The sequence below is a fragment of the Balaenoptera physalus genome (assembly GCF_965194825.1).
Source record: "Balaenoptera physalus genome assembly, chromosome: 12".
NCBI classification, from domain to species: Eukaryota; Metazoa; Chordata; class Mammalia; order Artiodactyla; family Balaenopteridae; genus Balaenoptera; species Balaenoptera physalus.
In genome coordinates this window covers 73,145,235-73,165,708 of record NC_138897.1, presented here as the reverse complement: position 1 = coordinate 73,165,708, position 20,474 = coordinate 73,145,235, and the positions used below count along the sequence as shown (strand labels likewise).

The 20,474-nt window shown below is 45.5% G+C and overlaps 2 long non-coding RNA genes across 8 annotated transcripts in view; one reads left to right on the top strand and one right to left on the bottom strand.

Moving 5' to 3' along the window:
* Positions 1–20,474, bottom strand: part of LOC309639323 — a 361,451-nt gene that overhangs the window by 219,878 nt on the left and 121,099 nt on the right. The window lies entirely within an intron of this gene.
* LOC309639581 lies at positions 6,027–9,390 on the top strand. The gene is made up of 2 exons (XR_014251760.1): positions 6,027–7,256; positions 7,763–9,390. It is a non-coding gene; the product is annotated as an uncharacterized lncRNA (long non-coding RNA).

The following is a 20,474-nucleotide window of genomic DNA, read 5'->3' as shown; positions in this document are numbered from 1 at the left end:
GGTTCTCACACTTGAGCAAACAACAGAATCACCCAGACGACTTGTTGAAACATAGATTTCTGGGTCCCACCCCAGTTTCTGATTCAGAGGCTTGAGGGGCAGCCCAAGACTTTGCATTTCTAACAAGTTCCCAGGCAGCAGTGCTGACGCTGCAAATCGAGGGCACACTCCTTGAGAACCGCTGCGCACGGCAGGGCCATCCCTTCTGTAGGGAAACCAACTGGCCCCGGAGAAAACCGTAATTCAAAAAGATACATGCACCCCAGTGTTCACTGCAGCACTATTTACGATAGCCAGGACATGGAAGCAAATGTCCATCAACAGAAGAATGGATAAAGAAGGTGTGATACACACACACACACACACACAAAATATTACTCAGCCATAAAAAGGAACGAAATTGTGCAATGTGCAGAGACGTGGATGGACCTAGAGACTGTCGTACAGAGTGAAGTAAGTCAGAAAGAGAAAAACATATATCGTATAATATTGCTCATATGTGGAATCTAGAAAAATGATACAGATGAACTTATTTGCAAAGCAGAAATAGAGGCACAGATGTAGGGAATGGACATATGGATACCAGGGGGGAAGGGGGGGGGTGGGATTAATTGGGAGATTGGGATTGACATATATACACTACTATATAAAATAAAATAAAATATAAAATAAAATATATACACTACTATATAAAATAAAATAAAATATAAAATAAAATAAAATAGATAACTAATGAGAACCTACTGTATAGCACAAGGAACTCTACTCAGTGCTCTGTGGTGACCTAAATGGGAAGGAAATCCAAAAAAGAGGGGATATATGTATACATATAGCTGTTTCACTTTGCTATATAGCAGAAACTAATACAACATTGTAAAGCAACTATACTCCAGGAAAAATTAATTAAAAACAGATATCAACTGGTTTAATTATGAACTTCAACCAAATACAATTGAGAGGTTAGTCAGTGTCCCTTCCCTAAAAACAATTTTTAAAAAGGGCAGGGATGAGCAGGAAATCTCAAACAACTAAAATACAAACAAACAAAATGAACGGCGCTCCGGAGAAGGTCCAATTGCCTCTCAATGATCCCTTAGTTGGTGGCAGACACTCCTCATGGCCGTGCCTAATTGAGGGTACATTGCAGCATCATTGCTATAATAATCCTTTCCCTTATTTAACCTGGACGATACATGGTGTTATAATGAGTTTCCTTCCTCTGTTCATTAAACAGACATTTACAAGGCTCATTCTGTCCTGGCGGGCTCTGTGCAGGTCACTGGAGACCGAGACAGATGGGACATGGGCCCTATCCTCTGACAACTCCCCATGGCTGGCCTCGCCCCTCCACCTCAGGGGAAGGTGTGCACATTCTGAGGAAAGGGGTCCTGAAAGGGAGTCACCGCTGAATGTTGCTTTGTGATAGTCATATGCTCTTTGGAAAAATTACATTTATTAATGGACTAAAACAATAATAATTTTCAGATTCAAAATTGAAAGTAAAATCCCAAAGCCCCTCTCCCCAAGGATAATCACTCAAAAAATTTTTTGGCAAACAATCGTTTTAGATATCTCTTTCTGTCTCTATATCTCTGTCTCTCTCTCTCCCTCCTTCCTTCTCTCTTTCCCTCTCTCTCCTATCTCTCTCTCTCTCCCTCTCCTCCTCCCCCTCTACAGTACACATTTATAACTAGACACAGATCTCCACATTTGAAAGCAGTGGTGGGAAAAGGCTTAGAAGTTCATCAGCCAGTTCTGGGCCAAAATGTGTCAGGGCAGAGGGGAAGATACATGCGAGACCCAGAAGTATAAAATGACAGAGGGAGCATCAGTGCTGAAGCGGTGATCTGGAGTTGGAGGTGGGAGGAGTTAACAGCAGGTGAGGCTGGGCTCAGGAGCTCTGGAAGCCCAGTTTGTTTGTTTTTTAAACATCTTTATTGGAGTATAATTGCTTTACAGTGTTGTATTAGTTTCTTCTGGAAGCCCAGTTTTGACACTTTTTGCCTTTACTTCTCGGATCTCTGATTCAAGTGCTAGACTCTTGAGAACCAACTTGGTAACCGATACAACTGCCTACTTAGGGTGTGTTACCCATCCCAGGGGCATTCGTGTTCCCTGCTTCAATGTCCCCCATTAAAACAATAATGCCCGCATCAGAGGATAACAGCCCCCACCTTGAAGGAGTGGCTGGAGTCCTCGGGTGTATGTGGAGGGGAGCAGATCCTGAACAAGAGGGGCTGTATCTTAGGGGTCAGCCAACACTGAGTGAGGATGCGCTCCCTCTGTTCCCACCCACAACCACACCTGTCCTCATCTTTCTTTTCAAGAACAGAAATAACTGGCCCTGGAACAGCTGAGCCCTGGAAAAATACCTCCCACCTCTTCTTGGTATTTTGTGAGTGATTTTATAGAAGATGTATGGATGTGACACGATGCTCACAATCAATTCTCAAGTGAAAAAAAATTATTAAGTGAAGAAAGCAAGTTACAGGGTAATATATAGGGGTCTGGCACTGTATTTTAAAGATACATACTATTTAAATGTATATTTATATGTATAAGTATAAATTTTATGGGGAAACGATCCTGGAGGCACATACAGCAAAATGCTAATGGTCGCTTTCTCTGGGAAATAGAAAAAGAAGAATAATTTTTTCTTCCCCCAGTTCCATGATATGTAAGTCACTGTACCAAGCATGACATGATGGTTTACTTGCCTCTATATGTTCAGCACCTGGCATAATACTGACACATACTAGGGGCACAATAAATATTTGCTGAATGGATGGAGAGGAATTTTGCTATACATTTATTTTCTATAATGTACAATGACTTATTCTTATAAAGAGAAAAAGTTAATAAGTGCCTCATTGTTAAGTAAGTACTTTTCAAATGGGTAGGTAACTGGTCTAAATGGAGTGCTATTATGGAGGCCTGGACTGAAGAAGTAGGAGGGATACTCGGGGCAACAGGATGGAGACAGGGGAGAGTGGGATGATGCTATGTGGGGTGGCGGGCATGTGATGGTCAGAGGAGGCCTCTCAGGGGCCAAGCTGGGAGAGCTGACAAGCCAGCAAGAGGTAATCAGAGAGAGACTTAGGAAGAAAGTAGCATGTGCAAAGGCCCTGAGGCACTTTTGAGAATTACCAATAGTTTGGCAGAGCCCACCGATTCTCAACTGGGGTCAGTTTGGGCCCCCAGGAGACATTTAGTAATGTCTGGGGATACTTCTGCTTATCACAGGTGTGTGGGGAGATGCTACTGGCATCTAACGGTAGAGGCCAAGGATGCCACCAAACATCCTACACTGCACAAGACAGCCCCCACTATGATGAGCCCAAATATCAATAGTGCTGAGGTTGAGAAACTGGTGCAACACCAGCAGCAGCAGCAGCATGACCTGGGAGCTTATTAGAAAAGCAAAATTCTCTGGCCCCGCCCAGCCCTGCTGAATCAGAAACTGGGAAGTGGGATATTAAAAAGCCCCCCAGGGTTCTGAGTCTCCCAGTGTGAGAACCACTTGTACAGCATTGGTTCTCAGCCCTGACTTTGTATTGCAATCACCCGGGAGCTTTTCACAGCACATGGCGGCCAGCCTCTACCCGCAGAGCACCTGATTAATGAGTCCTGGGGCCCAGGCATGGGTGTTTGTTGAAAGTCTCCAGTTGATGCTAATGGGCAGCCAGTGGTGAGACCACTGAGCTAAAACAAAGAGTTCAAACACAGGGAGAAGAGAGACATTTGCAAGGACCAGACCAGCAGGGCTCTTAAATTACATGCTAAGGATTATAGACCTTATTGGGAGGGCACTGGGGAGCCATGGATGGGTGAAAAGCAAGAAAGTGGCTCTTCCAGGTGGATTAGAAAGATCTCTGACTACAGGGAGAAAACTGGAGGAGACGGGCAGAGGCTGATGCAGAAAGACCAAGGAGGAGGCTGGGAGACAATGGTGGTCTGATTTGAATTATTCCCCCTAAAAGAGATGTTGAAGTCTTAATCTGTGGTCCCTGTAAATGTGACCTTATTCGGAGATAGGGTCTTTGCAGATGTCCTCAAGTTAAGAAATCATACTGTATTAAGGTGGGCCCTAATTCAGTGACTGGTGACCTTATAAGGAGAACCAGATATGGAGACATACAAAGGCACACACACACACATACAGAAGGAAGATAGCGATGTGAAGACAGAGGCAGATTGGAGGGACGCAGCTACAAGCCAAGGAATACCGAGGACTGCCGTCGACCACCAGAAGCTGGGGAGAGGCATTAAAGGATTCTTCCTTAGAGCAATTGGAGGGAGCATGGCCCTGTCAACAGAAGTGGTCCAAATCCCAGACCAATGATCCAGGTGGATCAGACCTCAGACATACTCTCCTCCAGGCCACCTGCTGGCCCCTGAGGGCAGCTGTGGGCCAGGTACTGGTGGGGGAAAGCCCAGGTGCCCACAGTCTGCTGAGCCTGGCTGGGATTGGCAGGGCAGGTGGAGGGCAGGGAGGACAGCCAGGGTGGGATGGACAGACCTGGAGCCTGGTAGGAGAAAACTGTCTGTGTCCTACAGGGCTAAGGAGCTTCAGGAAACCATGTCGTCCATCCTTAAACTGGGCATGGCTCCACAGCCAACCTGAGTGTTGCCTGCTGAGTGCCCTGACCAAAAAAAGACTTCTGATTCCTCTCCCCTAAGAGGGGTGACCTGGGGTAGATGTGCCAAGCGTCACCCAGCCTCATGGCCCCTCACCAGGGTCACTGCAGTGACCTCCTAACGAATCTCTCTCCTTCTGCCCTTGATTTCCTCTGATGCATCCTCCATGCCGCAGCCAGAGTGACATTTTTAAAATGTAAGTCCAATCTTTTCACTCCTCTACTCAAGAGCCCACGCTGGCTCCCATCACACTTAGAGTAAAAGCCAGAGTCCTTACTATGTCCCCCAGGTTCTGCGTGATCTGGACCCATGTTAACTCACTGACCTCATCTTCCCCTCCCATTCACTCTGCCCCAGAAGCACTGACTTTCTTGCTGTTGCCTGAACAAGCACATGCCTACCTGAGAGCTTTTGCATATGCTGTTCCCTCTTCCTGAAATCGGGAAATATCACACCCTCGCCTTCTTCAAGTCTTTGTTCAAATGGCATCTTCCTCACTGAGCGCTCACCTGACCACCCTACTGGAGAGTGTAACCCTCTGCTCTATCACTTTCAATCCCCTTACCTTGCTCTTTTTTAAATAGGTACCTTTACCTGCTGACCTTCTATATTATTGGTTTGTTATGTTTCATGTTTCTTGCCCCTCCCTGGAATGAGAGCTCCTGCGGGCAGGGTTATGGTCACTGATTGTCTCCAGTTCCTAGTACCTGCACTCACGTAATCTTTCCAGCCCCCCTTTGACGTGGGCACTATTATTATCCCTAATGAACAGATGAGGAAATTGAGGCACAGAGAGGGATAGAAGCTTGCCCAAGGCCACACAGCTGGTAAGTGCGAGGGGAGCCAGGAATCCCACCCAGGCCATCCGACTGCAGGAACCCTTTCACCCACTCAGCCCATGCCTTTCCCTGAGGCATGCATGTGGGGGGAAAAAAGCACATGGTCCAACCCACTGCAAAGTTATTTGCAGTGATAAATAACACATGTAACAGAAGTTTATACAAATCATTACAGGATTTACGTGGCGAAGGCTGGGGGCAATGGCCTGTGACCAGTACCTGTAGCTGTTAGCACTCCACAAAATGACAGCATCGCTGCCCGCTGAAGCCGGCAGCTCTCCTCGTGGGCGCTGGCAGCCCGGCACAGCTGGAGGTCAACTCACTCTGGGGCTCCAGACACCATGGTCCCCTGAAGGGCTGTCATGCACCCAGCCAAGTGGTAGCAGGAGGGGTAAGTCCCCTCAGGGCAATACAACCAAATGTGGAGGTGGTGAATATAGAAAAAAGAGCACCTTCCTTCCTTCCTTCCTTCCTTCCTTCCTCCCTTCCTTCGTCCGTCCCTCCCTCCCTCCCTCCCTTCTCTGATCAAACATTTATTGAGTACCTACTATATGCTATACACTAAGCTAAGGGATGGGATCTAATATGAGCAAAGCAACCTGAGTTGTTGCCCTCAGGAGGCTTACACTCCAGTGGAGGGGACTAGATTAAAATCTAACCATGCAAATAAAAGAAGAACATTGTTGTATGATTGTATAATGAATAGACCTGACCCAGACTAGGGGAGGTGTGGAGGGGGATGGGAGAGACTTGCAGGAAGAAGGGATGCTTGATCTGACATTTGAGAGGGCAGAAGGTGAAAAGCACCTGAAGTAGGCAACGTGAACAGCATATGCAAAGGCCCTGTGGCAGGATCAAGTTGCCAAGAGACGAATTGTACACCTAAAGCTCAGAGACTGATGGAGGAAAGGGTAGAGAGATAGGTTTGGAGAAGTAGGCAAGGGGAAATCTCATGAGGTGTTGCAGGTCATTTCCACTGCTTTAGCCCCCAGTAGGTGGGGTGACAATGGACTCAAGGAAACCAATAAGGAGACTCCTGTGGTTATCACATGAGGGGCAGTGGTGCTTTGGATAGCTCCTTGGAGGATGTGCTTCAAATTCCAGCTTTGACACAAGCTCAGTGGTCTCGGGCAATCATCTTTCTTTCCTTGAGGCTCAGCGTCATCATCTATAAAATGGGGATAACACTACTCACCAGGCAAGACTACTAAGAAGATGTTATAAGATGTTAAAGCTCATATCCCAGCAGAGGAAAGGAAATCAGGAGAAGCTACCTCGAATCTCAGTTAAGCTCTGCCCCTCTACTCTCTGATTTGATCTTGAAGTAATCTAAGTTCCACCTTTTTTTCCCCTTTTTAAGGGATCTGCAGGGAACAACATCCCCTCAGAAGAATATCTGGCCTTGGTAGACACATCCATTGGAGGACTAGAGGCTCTTTAACAGTCACTCGGTTGAGGTCTGACCACTCAGCTTGACGTTTAAGACTTTCCAAAATCCAGCCCCAGCTTGCAAACCCCTGGGCAAAAATAAGGTGTCAGGACAGGACGGATGGCCCTGTAGAGCATGGTGGAAACCTTGTTTTGGTTTTCATTTTTCCCTAAGTGCAATGAAAATCAACTGAAGTGTTCTAAGTAGGAGAGTGCAAGAATGAAATTTCTGAATTTGTAATTTAACATGATTACTCTATCCACAGATTAGAGAACAGATTGAAGAGAAGCAAGACTGGAAAGAGCAGATGGGGATGGAGAGAAGTGGACAAATTCAAGATGAAATCTGCGGTTAGAATGGATGGCGTGAGGAATGGGCAGGGAGTGTAGAATGAGGGCATGAGGTATGGAGAGATACAGAGGTGACTTCCAGGACGGGGCCTGAACAACTCGAACTCCTTGAGTTAGAGGACTGTCACATTCATCACTGTATCCATGACACCTGGCACACAGAAGGTGCTCAATGTCTGTTCTTGGAATAAAATGACAACGAAATCCAGGGCTTCCTGGACAAGTGTTTCTTAACAGAGGCAGTGCCATCTCCGAGGAGGATTTGGGGAATGCAGGGCGATGGGGTATTATCCTGGTCCACTGTTTCTCCACGGGGTGTTTTTTGCACCCCAGGGGAAACTTGGCAGTATCTGGAGGTATTTTTGGATGTCACCACTTGGAGGGGAGGAGGGTACTACTGGCAGCCAGTGGACAGAGGCCAGAGATGTTGCTCATCAGCCTACAATGCACAGGACAGCACCCCCAACACAAACAACTATCCAACCCCAAATGTCAATTGTTCCTAGGTTGAGAAACCCTGTCTGGAAACTGGAAGGATTAAATCAGCCACGTTGGACGTGCAACGCCCAGGGCAGTCCCACATCAAGAAGAATGGTCCCAAGTCTTTGGGGAATTTCAAATGCCCTTCTGGACATTCATGTAGGTAATTTTTTTTACTTAATAATTACCTGAGTCTGGAATCTAAATCCATCTTAAATACAGCAAAATCTTCTTTGCACAGTTTTACTTTTCATGGGATTTTCCTGGGATGAAGCTGCAATATAAATTGGGGGAAGGCGGTGCTTGGTTTTCTCCAAAATTCTATCAAGTTGTTTTCCATTTTGGAAAATCCAGGCATTGGCCTCAAAGGTGCTCGTGGAATGTGAGTTGCTACAACACACCTGCATCAGTCGACATCTGCAGCAGCCCCAGTCATGGTGATGCCACCCATATATATGAATATACTAATTTAGCTCTTATTTCAAAATGTCAAATACAGAGAAAAATGTCGACAATACTCAACTGAATATTTGTCTGAAATCTCAACTTATTCATTATAAGTAGGTACAAGCATCAGGCTGCTTCATTATGTCTCCTGGCAGATAGTGGTTTCCCGATAATTCACATATTGAAATAGATATTATTTTATTATAAATTGCTTTCATTTTATTCCTTCTTTATATTATAGTTAGGGCATTATATTGATTTTTTTAAAAAATTACATGTATATGAAGATGAAATGCATGAATTTCATTTCAGGATAGCAAAGTAGGTGTTATAAAATAGACATAATGAAAAGAGAGTGTTGGGTCTGCTGGAGTAGAGACCCACAGTCCTAACTAGTTCCCATACTGATGGGGAAACATTGGCATTTAAGGTACAGAAGACAACGCCTCTAGTTATACTATAATTCACAAAACAAGTCCTCAAAAAACAACTCTGTAAAGAATTGCCCTGAGTCCCACACGAATTTTAAATGTTCTGCAGAGTATTCATGAAGGCAAACCTCTGTTTATAATCATCTGAGTCTAGCTACTTAATGAGTCAGTTTTTGCTGTGTAACAAACAATCCCCAAAATCTCAGTGGCTAACAACTATCATTTGTTTCCCTTACTCACAGATCTGTGGGTTGGCTCAACTTGACTCTAGGCTGCTCCACATGTCTCTCTACCTCCATAGACCAGAGTCTACATAGGGCATGCCATTCTTAAGCAAACAGCAGGAGTGCAAGGGGCCAAGACTCTCCTTGCATCACCTGCTCACAGGCCATTGACTGAAGTAAGTCACATGGCCAGGTCCACTAACAATTGGATGATGAAATAAGCCCCACCTCCAAGGGGAGGGATTGCAAAGTCACATGTCAAAAAGTATGGGTATATGAAAGTTGGACGCAACATATTCAATCTGTGTTTTACATCTAAACACAAACTACTATCACAGTTTTCTTTTCCATGCTTAATAAAAAGCTTGTTGGATAAATGCTTTCACTACAGAGTGTAAAAATGGCACAAAACTTTGAAAGAAGAAAGAAAATGGTGGGTAAACCACTTATCCCAACTCTCATAATTCCTATATTGAAAACCTACTATGTGCCAGACACTATGCGTGAGATATTCTTGTCCTCACAATAACCTATGATTGTCTTCATTTTACAGATGATAAAATGGAGGTTCAGAGAGGTTAACAAATTCATTTGGTGTCACACAGCTCACTAATGTTGCAGCCAGAATTCAAACTTACACACACCTGACTCCAAAGCCTGCATGCTTTCTGTCTCATTGGGGCATCACTCTGTGGATGTGAAGAACCAACCTTGACCCAATCCCTCCCAGGAACCCTCGGCTATTAGACCTGGGTTCTAGCATTGGCTTAAGTCATTTCTAGTTGCTGCAAGGCAAGTTGAGTAACAGGGACATGTGACATTTATTCAGTTACATATCTCTGGTGGGAGGTTTTGGGGGCCATTAATGTAGTGTGTCTGCATGGCTAGTTTACATGCTACTTCTTGTTATTGCTGTCTCTATTCCATGGCCCTCACACTCAATTTCAATTCAAAGTTTGGCAGTCAAGGTGTCAGAGCTAAAAAATGGAATGGCCTCCCTCCGAAATGAAATAATTTTGTTGTTCAGTTCCAAGCGATTTTGTAATTTCATGCTTGTGTATGATAATTTTATGCTGTCCTGCCTCACGTAACTCAGTTCTGGCAGATCCTGACAGGTGATAAATACAATCTTTTCCGCCCCGCATGCGACAGGCCGGTGCGAGCGGGGAGGAAAAAACGGCAATTTCACATCTGAGGCCAGTGCACAACTGGAGGCAGCGACAGCCCCATTCTTTCATAATTTCACGCCTGGATTCCAGCCGGCGCCACCTCTGTTGTGGCTGAAGGACCCACGGGTCAAGGGAGCCTTTCTGGAAATGGAATGGCACTGGGCAGGGGCCAGGGCACTGGCGGTTGGGGAGGGGCCAAAGAGAAAGTGATGACGTTGGGCCCGCCCTGGGCTGGCGCATCGTGGGCTGGCGCATCGTGGGCTGGCGAGGCTCAGTTCAGGGTGCTGCTGCTCCCTGCTTGTGTACTGTCCTTCACCTACTCCTATGGGATGAATTCCTCTTGGGGGAATTATATTCACAAATCTGTTAAACATCTGAAAGATAGATATTTCCAATAAAGAGGGAGAGGTGGGTGATACCTTTAGAGACAGAGAAAGAGAGAAAGATAGAGATAGAGAAAGAGAAAGAGGGAGAGGGAGAGGGAAGGGGAAACTGAGAGAGACTAGGACATGAACACTGATGCCTACTGAGGCTCTTCCATGGCCCATTCTGAAGCTCCATCAACTGATCTGAGAGGTAGGTGGCATGATCCCCATTTAGCACATGAGAAAACACAGGCTCAGTGCTGTGAAGACCCTTTCCTTACATGTCATAAGAAAGCAAAAAACAACCTTGACACAGGTTTATCTAACTCCAAAGCCTTGGCTCTCTTCTCCCCCCTTACCCACACTAAGGTCATTTTCTTGAGCTCAGAGCTTCCCAGGTAAATAGAGGTCACCGGGTCACTATGCTCTCAGAAAGTCTACCTGGACCTCCCCCTCTTCTCATGCACAACTCCAATTTATGAAGACATTTCCACATCTATGACTCCATCTGGACCCTGGGGACATTATCTTGCTTCATAAAGATGATAATGATCATTGTTCCAATGCTACCAATGAAAAATGAAGGCTTGGAGACTGGAGTTGGGGAGATAGCACTGGGCAGAATTGACATGGTCCCTGCCTTCATGGAGCTTATAGTCTAGAGGGCTCTAAGACAAAGAATAAGCAAAAAAACAGTTCTAAAATATGATAAATTCTATAAAAGATTCATGAACTGGATGCTGCTATAGGGAATATACTTGTGGGGGTATTTTCAGGAAGCTTCTCCAGGGAGTGATGATTAAGCTGAGACTTGAAAGATGAGGTTGGAGTGGGGGGACACCCCTTCCCAAAGCAAATAGCATTTGAGAAGTTCCTGGGGTGGGAAAGGGCTTGATCTATTCAAGGAAATAAAAGAAGGCTTATGTAGTAGAGCATAGTGAGTAAGGGGAAGATGAAGATGATGTTTGGGGGATCAGTGACAGACAGACCTGGCCTTCAGGTCAAGGGCAGGAGCTGGAACTCCATTCATGGGAAGCCACTGAAGCCTTTCAACAGGGGAAGGCAGGATGTGACTTCATTTTTTTAGAAGAGTGTTCCACTGTGCTGGTGGAGAAAAAATTGTGGGGGACAGGGAAGGAGGGGTGGAATAAGCATGGGGACCAGATGGGACCTGACTGCTGTCCAGGGGTGAAATGATGGTGACATGGACCTGGGTGGAGTGCCAAAGGTAGCCAGACATGGTCAGGCTCCAGAGAGATGCACAGATGTATCTGGAGCCAGAACTGATGGGACCTACTGATGGATTTATTAGATGTCTGAAGGAGAGGGAATAACTCAGATGAAAGCCCTCTCTTTATACTCCTGGCTTTCTTAGAAAACTTCATTTTTTCCAGCTACTGGAACATCCATAAGAAAGTTCTTGCTCCAAGACACCTTACTCATGTGTAAAAGAGTTTTGTAAGTGATACACAGCAATCACAGGGAGGTCTCTGGTAGGTCATGGCCAAGTGCTATGTGGACCCTCAAACCTGACAGAGAAGGGTTCCCTCTTGGTCAGAAGGGCAGCCACAAATTGCCTGGAGACTCTGGCAGGATCCATCTCGGGGATGGATTATTTGGAAGCCTCTCTTGCAAATGAGCTTTCAGAAGTCTGGGCATGTTGCCTACAAAATGGCTTATCTTTCCTTTTGGGACAATCACAAATAAATTCCTCCTTGTGAGCTATCTTCTCGGATGGTCAGATCCTACAGGATTAAAGGTTCCTGTGGGAAGCCCCCCAGATCAATTTCGTGATCGTTAAGTAGACTTGCCTCTCTGGCAGAGCTCTGGAAATCTGTGGGCACATAAGCCGCAGGATTCCATGCCATGCCACTCAGGCAATCTTGAGGGTCTGACTTGAGAGATCATTGAGAATACGAGGAAACTGAGGTCCAAAGTGGCCCAATGATTTGCCCAAAGTTACAAAATAATCACAGGCTCTGACATGGAAAAGACAAGGGGACATCTGCCTTGGAAACCATCAAGAAGACAGGTGTGCTAGTGAGCTTATCGGTGTATAAACAAAAATAGTATCTTGTCTTAGTCATCACTGCATCCCCAGATCATAATATAGAGACTGCATGGAGAAGATTCCACCAGTATTTGTTGAAGGAAACGTTACATTTACTGAGGATTTACTCATGGGTGTTGGGTCTCCATCCCACTTTCCAGCTAAGCGAAGCTACGCATAAAGAGAAGAGGAGGTGGAGCTCGGACTTGAACCCCATTCACTTGGTCCCAGAGTCTGTATTCACACTGTATTCAACTGAAAGCAGAACTCACTTACCAATCCACAAAGTATTCAACGGTTATCTCAACTAATTTGAGAAGTGCAAGCAGTACTTTCTGTGGGTTATATAGAGCCCCATTCCAATGACCATGATGGTGCATGGCAGGGCCATGTAGCCAACCAGCTCTGCAGTCAAGATATGACTTCTTGGTCATGTGACTTTCCTGGGACCTCAGTTTCTATATCTGGAAATATGAGGGGAAAATGGTTGCCTTGCTACATAAATGCGCTGTGAATATGAAAGAATATCTCAAAGGAGAAAAGTGTTTTACCAACTGGAGAGTGTTCTGTCCATGGGTAGAATTTGATTATTTTAAAGGCTCTTTTGCAACTCAAAGCTCTTGCACCTGTTGTTCCCTGGGCCATGCCTCACCCCAACCCCTTCACCTAGCAAACTCTGACCCCTCCTTCAGGACTCCAATGAAGTACCTCTTCCTCCAGGAAGCCTTCCTGAAATTTTCAGGCTGAGTCAAATTCCCTCTTGTGGCACACTGTGTGTCCCCCTCTCAGCTGACATCACATTTCTAATCACTCAGTCATTGTCTAACTCCCCATGACACCATAAGCTTGTGAGGCCAAGATCACATCAGCCTCAATTCACCCCACATATTAATTTATCCATTGATTCAGGAATCGTGTACTGAGCAGACACTCTTCTAGAATGAGAGATGCAGTGGTACAGAACAAAATAAGCTAACATGTGAAGAGACAGATTGTAAACAGTAAACATTACAGTGTACTGGCAGGTCGTGATAAATGCTATGAAGAGAACATAAAGCAAGATAACATAAATCTTTATTGACCAGGAAGTGATCAAAATGATTTGCTTATTCATCCAATGAATCTACTTTTCTGTGATCTCCTTCAAGGCAGGGGCTCTGTCTGATTTGTTCATTTCTGTGACCCTGGTGCCTAGAACAGTGCCTGTTACATAGAAGGTATTCAAAAACTATTTGATGAATGAATGAATGAAATAGATAAATGAATAAATGAAAAGGAGGGATGGATGGATGGTTGGATGGATGGATGGATGGATGGATGGATGGACGGATGGACGGGTAAATAAGTGAATGGGGGGTGAATATATGGATGGATGGGTGGATTGATGGATGGATAATGGATATATGAGTCCAGGGATGACTGGGTGGTTGGATGAATACCTGTGGTACATTCAGATGGATGGATGAAGTGTAGAGTAGAAGCATAAACCTGATACTGGGTCACCAGAATCCTGGAGCTTAGAAATTGGCATTGGAATAAACAAGAGGTGAATTCTTCCCACAAAAGAAAAACCAGAGCAAGGTGATTAAGGCAAATTCACAAACACACAATGATAAAGGTTCACGTTAAGTCATGGATGGTGGCTTCACAGCAGTGTGAAAGCAACCATGTGTTCTCACAATCGAAGGCTTGTATCTCACAGATGACTATCCACGCACAGCTGTCATCAATGTCCCTTTCTTCCTCGGAGCCACCTTCCTGACATCAACCTGAGGAGTGCGATGTGGTTAAAAAAAAAAGAGGCCAGTTTGGTTTGGTGTCAGATGGTCAGGTGACTCCCAGCTCTGCCATCTGCCAGCTGTGCAGGTTGGGCGATTTGTTTTTTTCTCTAAGCTCGGTTCCCCTGGGGCCAAACTACAAGAACTAATTGCAACCTAGCAGGGGGATTGGGGGATTGGGGGACTGAAAGTAATGCACGGTGTCAAGTGCTCCTCCTAGGCTGGGCATACAGTAAGTGCTCAATCAGCCACAGGTATTCTACTGCCGCATCACCGTTTATTTAACCAATCCCCTACTGTTTCCATTTGGGTCACTCACTCCCAGTTTTCCCTCTATCTTAAACACCACAACAGAAATGCTTGTAGTTATTGTTTTGCATACACACATGATTAATCCGCTAAGGTAAAAGCTCCAGAAGTAAAAGTTGCTGAGCCAAAGGAAATGAACACTTTTATGGCTTTTGATACATAGAGCCCAAGAGAAGATGGGACCCCTTGTAAATATTATTCCACTAGCATTAGTGAATGTTGGAGTTGCCAGATTTAGGAATCCTCCCCTTAAAACCCAAGACACAATCCAATCCCTTATTGTACAGATGGGTAAACTGAGGCCCAGAGAGGGGTAAGAACTTACCCAAGGTGAGACAGGTAGAATAACGGTAGTGATGAAAACCGACGTTTATTAAGACTGAGGGTGCTGTGATAAACACCTGCCACACACTGGACCATCCTCTGCTCACAGCACTTCTCCAGGCTAAGTGTCATCATCCCCTCTACACATACGGGGAAATGCGGCCCCCAGAGAAGTTAAGCAGTTAGCGCAAGTTCACAGAACTCATAAGTGGTGAGGCTGGGATTGGAACCCAGGAAGTCTGGCTCTGGAGCCTGTGCTCTAACCATTAGGCTACAGTTGTTCCCTGGAATCACTGACTCAGAAATTAAGAGCTTAAATGGACATGAGACTTGGAGGGCAGAGTTTAGCAGGGCATGGGTGAAAGCGTTCTAAGAGACAGAGCTTGTTTCTGTGTGATTGCTCTGAATCCCTCCACCCTGCAGGAGCTTAACAAGCCAACATCCCAAGCCCAGTGCAATATATAAATTAATGCCTGTCTAGACCATAAAGTGGGTGGCACTGCCAGCTTGCAGGTCCTGGTCCCCTGCCCCCAAGTGGATTTCCAGAGGCACCAGTGTAAATTTCAGCTCCAGCACACCTCAGTTCTGCTCTGCCCTGCACAGTGTGCTAGCAGAGGGCCACAGAGGGAAGCTTCACAAGTTACTGGCTTGCTTTGTTTGCCCCCTTTGGAGTTGTCCCATGTCTTCCTGCAAACTGGAGGCCACAGGAGAGGTCACAAAACCTGTGACAGATTCTTAAGCAGCTTTGTGACAACCCAAGGAGGAGCCACAGAAGGGCTTTTAATCCCAACTCTGCCACTTGCTTGCTGTGTGACTTTAGAAAACTGCTTAAACTCTCTGGGCACCCCCTTTCCTGTCTGCAACAGCAACATCCCCCCTGGCTCTACACCACTTCCTTAAAATGTTCCAGACTTATGGGCATCCCTATGACATACTTAACACCAAATCCAGCCTTTGCCAGAATTAATACACCCCTTGCCACTACTGCAGACCACAGTCCTCCCGCACCATCTCCATCTCCACACATCTGGAAATTAACTTCATAACTTCCCATTTGCCATCACTCCGTGAGTAACCATAAATCACCATCGGTTTGGGTTGCATATTTTTATACATCCCCCTTTTAATGTCTCTCAGAAAATATAAATAAAGCATACATAACCATTAGAACACTCCGAATCCTGAAAAGTACATAAGAATTTATTTGTCTCCATGTGGATCATACATATTGTATTAAAACCACATAAAGGGGTCTAATAAAATGCCAAAAAGAAAGGCAGGAGAGCAGCATCTCAGGGGGCGGGGAGAGGTGGAAGTGATCTTTCTTTGATGCCTGTTAAATGTTCCAGCAGATGAACCCTGTATTCTGCCAGGAAATGAGTTTGCCACCGGCCTATTGGGTCTGTCGTAAGAGGTTGGCCTCACCACGGTCATCCCTCTTCCGCGCGTGGCAATACATTACGCCACCTCAATTTTTCATTCCTTGCTGCCCAAAATGCAAATTTCTTCTCTGTTGTTTATATTAGGTTTTCAAATATATGGAAATCCAGAGATCTGGAGGGAAATGCCAGGGCCACAGAGGCACTCAATCTGTCTTTTTCCTCTGACTGACTTCTTTCCATCACTTACACGATGAGTGATAGGGGCTGAGTGTGAGGTACAGGGTACCAGGACAGAAAAGGGCCCCTGGGGTACAGAATGGCAGAGGGCAGCTTTTGAATTGCGGACTGCACTTTGAGCCACAAAGGTCTGGAGGGGCCTCATTAATTGCCGTCACTGAGGGCCCAGGGGACCAGCAACTCCTCCAGACTCTGTGGGCAAAGACATGAGGCCCCCAAACTCTGCCTAAGCCTAAAAAACGGGAAATTCCTGCATTTGGCCACAGGAATATATTGAGCACCTACCGCATACCAGAGACCATGACACATTAACACCTATGGCCTAAAGCTTCACTGAGCTCTTCCTGCAAGCAGACACGGGAGAGCATTTCACGTGAGCATCTCATTGTCCCAATCATCCTATGGCATAAGTTTATCACTTCAATGTGGCAAATCAGGAATAGTGATCTCACATAACACACACCAGTCACGCAGCAAGGAAGGGCAAAGGTTGAGATTTAAACTCTGGTCTTATAAGTACCAATGCCCATGTTGTTCTATGCCGGAGATCTGCAAACTCTTTCTATAGAGGGCCAGATAATAAATATTTTAGGTTTTGTAGAGCATATGGTCACTGTAGCAATGACTCAACTCTGCTATTATATTGCAAAAGCAGCCCTAGCTAATGTGTGAACAAATGAATGTGATTCGATAAAACTTTATTTACAGAAATAGACAGTGGGCTGGGTTTGGCTCATGGGCTGTGCTTGGCTGATGCTGCTCTCGCAAGGCTACCCCTGACACCATCAGGGAACTTGATGTTTTACGGTGACTCACCAAGATCACACCTTGCAGATGTTGATCTTCTGGGGACCAACTGGGTCTCCCAGGAAATTTCATCATTGTCATCATGACATACATAGTCTTTTTCCAACCTCACAGCAACTCGATGAGGTAGGGATTTTAATCTTCCCTGTTTATAAGGGAGGAAACGGGAGCACTCATGCTCAAGTTCACAGCTAAGGCGCTGGGCTACAGACCTTTGCCTGGTCAAGAGGTTTCAGAGATAGTGTGACAGAGCAGACGCTGCTACTGGTGGAAGCCTGGACCAGTCAGAAGCAAGACCAAGGCAGACATCAGAGAGGGATGGGCCTCAGCTGCTAGTCTGTGTGGCCACTGCGAGATTGATAGCCCCTCCCACCCAGCTTTCTCACAATGACCACACTCAGGAAGAACACCACGTGGGTGAAGATGGAGGTGATGCAGAGATAGGGGTGATGCTTCCACATTCCAACAAAGGCCAAAGAGTGCCAGCACCCCATCAGAAGCTGGGGAAGAGGCAGGGAACAAACCCTCCCTCACAGCCTCAGAAGGAACCCACCCTGCCAACACCTTGGTCTCAGACTCCTAACTTCCAGAACTGAGAGAATAAATTTTAGTTCTTTAAGCCACCCGGCTTGTGGCACTTCATTATGGCAACCCTAGGAAACTAATACAGCTTTGTGTGTGGCCAACATCCCAAGCACCAGCTCTGAAAAGTCCCCGAGTTGTCCAACCAGGATCCCACCTCTGAGAGGCTGATTTTTCCTTCCTCTGAAACATGAACTGGTCCATCTGTAGATTGAACTTGTGACCTTGACAAAGGAAACTGGAGCCCAGAGAGGGGAAGCCACTTGCCCAAAATCACACAGCGAGAAAGTTGAGAGGTTCAGGCATGATTAGGCCAAGATCTATTGGACTCCAAAGATCCTAGGCCCTTCTTTCTGCATCACATGAAAAAGAGATATACAAATGGCCAGTGAGCACATGGAAAGATGCTCAACATCACTAATCATTAAGGAAATGCAAATCAAAACTATTTATTCATGCCCATTAGGATGGCTACTATCTAATATTGTATATTAATCATAACTCAATTTTTAAAAAAAGACGGGTTCTGGTGGGGGGGGAAAAGATGGCTATTATCAAAAAAAAAAAAAAAATCTCCAGAAAATTATAAATGTTGATGAGGAGGTGAAGGAATTGGAACCCTTATGCATTGCTGGTGGGGAATAAAATGGTGCAACCACCAAGGAAAATATTATGGTGGTTCTCTAAAGTATTAAAAATAGAATTACCATATGATCTGGGAATTTTACTTCTGGGTGTATACCCGAAAGAATGGAAAACAGGGTCTTGAAGGGACAGTTATATATCCATGTTCATAGCATCAATAGCTGAAACATGGAAACAATCCAAATGTCCATTGACCAATGAATGTATAAACAAAATATGGTATAAACACACAATGGAATATTATTCATCCTTAAAAAGGGAGGAAATTCTGACACATGCTACAACATGGATAAACTTTGAGGACATTATGCTAAGTGAAGTAAGCCAGCCACAAAAGTACAAATACTGTATGATTCCACTAATATGAGGGCCCTAAAGTAGTCAAATTTTTTTTTAACATCTTTACTGGAGTATAATTGCTTTACAATGGTGTGCTAGTTTCTGCTTTATAACAAAGTGAATCAGCTATACATATACATATATCCCCATATCTCCTCCCTCTTGTGTCTCCCTCACACCCTCCCTATCCCACTCCTCTAGGTGGTCACAAAGCACCGAGCTGATCTCCCTGTGCTATGCGGCTGCTTCCCACTAGCTACCGGTTTTACATTTGGTAGTGTATATATGTCCATGCCACTCTCTCACTTCATCCCAACTTACCCTTCCCCTTCCCCGTGTCCTCAAGCCCATTCTCTACATCTGCATCTTTATTCCTGTCCTGCCCCTAGGTTCTTCAGAACCTTTTTTTTTTTTTAGATTCCATATATATGTGTTAGCATACGGTATTTGTTTTTCTCTTTCTGACTTACTTCACTCTGTATGACAGATTCTAGGTCCATCCACCTCACTACAAATAACTCAATTTTGTTCCTTTTTATGCCTGAGTAATATTCCATTGTATATATGTGCCACATCTTCTTTATCCATTCATCTGTCAATGGACACTTAGGTTGCTTCCATGTCCTGGCTATTGTGAGTAGTCAAATTTATAGAGCCAGAAAGTAGAATGGTGATCACGAGGTGTTGAGGGGAGGGCAAAATCAGGAGTTAATGTTTCATGGAGACAGAGTTTCAGTTTGGGAACACAAAAAATTCAGGAGATGGATGGTGGTGATGGTTGCACAACAGTGTGAATGTACTTAATGCCACTGAACTGAACACTTAAAAATGGTTAAGATGGTAAATGTTATAAGTGTATTTTGCCACAATTTAAAAAAAAGAGAGAGATGGGACACTCCCTGCAAAGCCTGCAGATTCAGAAGGGGTGAGGCAGTGCCGGGGGCCATGGGCAAGGAATTGGCCAGGAATCCCTTGGCTAGAGTCTCAAGGTTGATACTTCCCAGCTCTGGGCCCTGAGCTGGTGCATCTGCTCTCCAAGCAGCAGTTAGCACCTCCGACAAATGGCAACATCAATCGTCCCTTCCTCCTCTCAATGCTGGATCTGAAAATGCTCTATAAACTCTAAAGTGCTGTGCTCTGCAGCACTGCCATTTTCCGTGCACCTCCTGGTCATCAGAGGTCCACATTTCTTTGACATTGTGTCTGGAACCAAATGCCCTCCCTCCCTGCCAAAGTCCCCCATGACCCTCCAGGAGTCTTGTCATCGGAATTCCATTTCTGTCCTTCATGCTCTTGGCAACTGTGATGTGAGGGCATGACAGAGCCCTGCGAGTTCCTCTCTGCACCCAGACATTGCTCAGCACAGATGTGAAGACACCCAGGGTCCTGCAGCCGCCCTCCCACCCCCACCCCAGAGCTGAACGTTAGAGCAGCATCTCCCTCAAGTAGAGTCCTCTCCTCTTAGGAGGGAAATGAGGGGCTGCATCTTTGGTGGGTAAGACACTGGAGCCAGGGGAGTGAAGGAGATGACCTCAGACCAGAGTTAGCGACATAAAGGTCCTCCCTTTATGTCAGCCCCATAACTTCACCGGAGCCAAAGGCAGGAGCAGGGGAGGGGGATACTGTGCCCATCCACGTCCCAGCCCCTT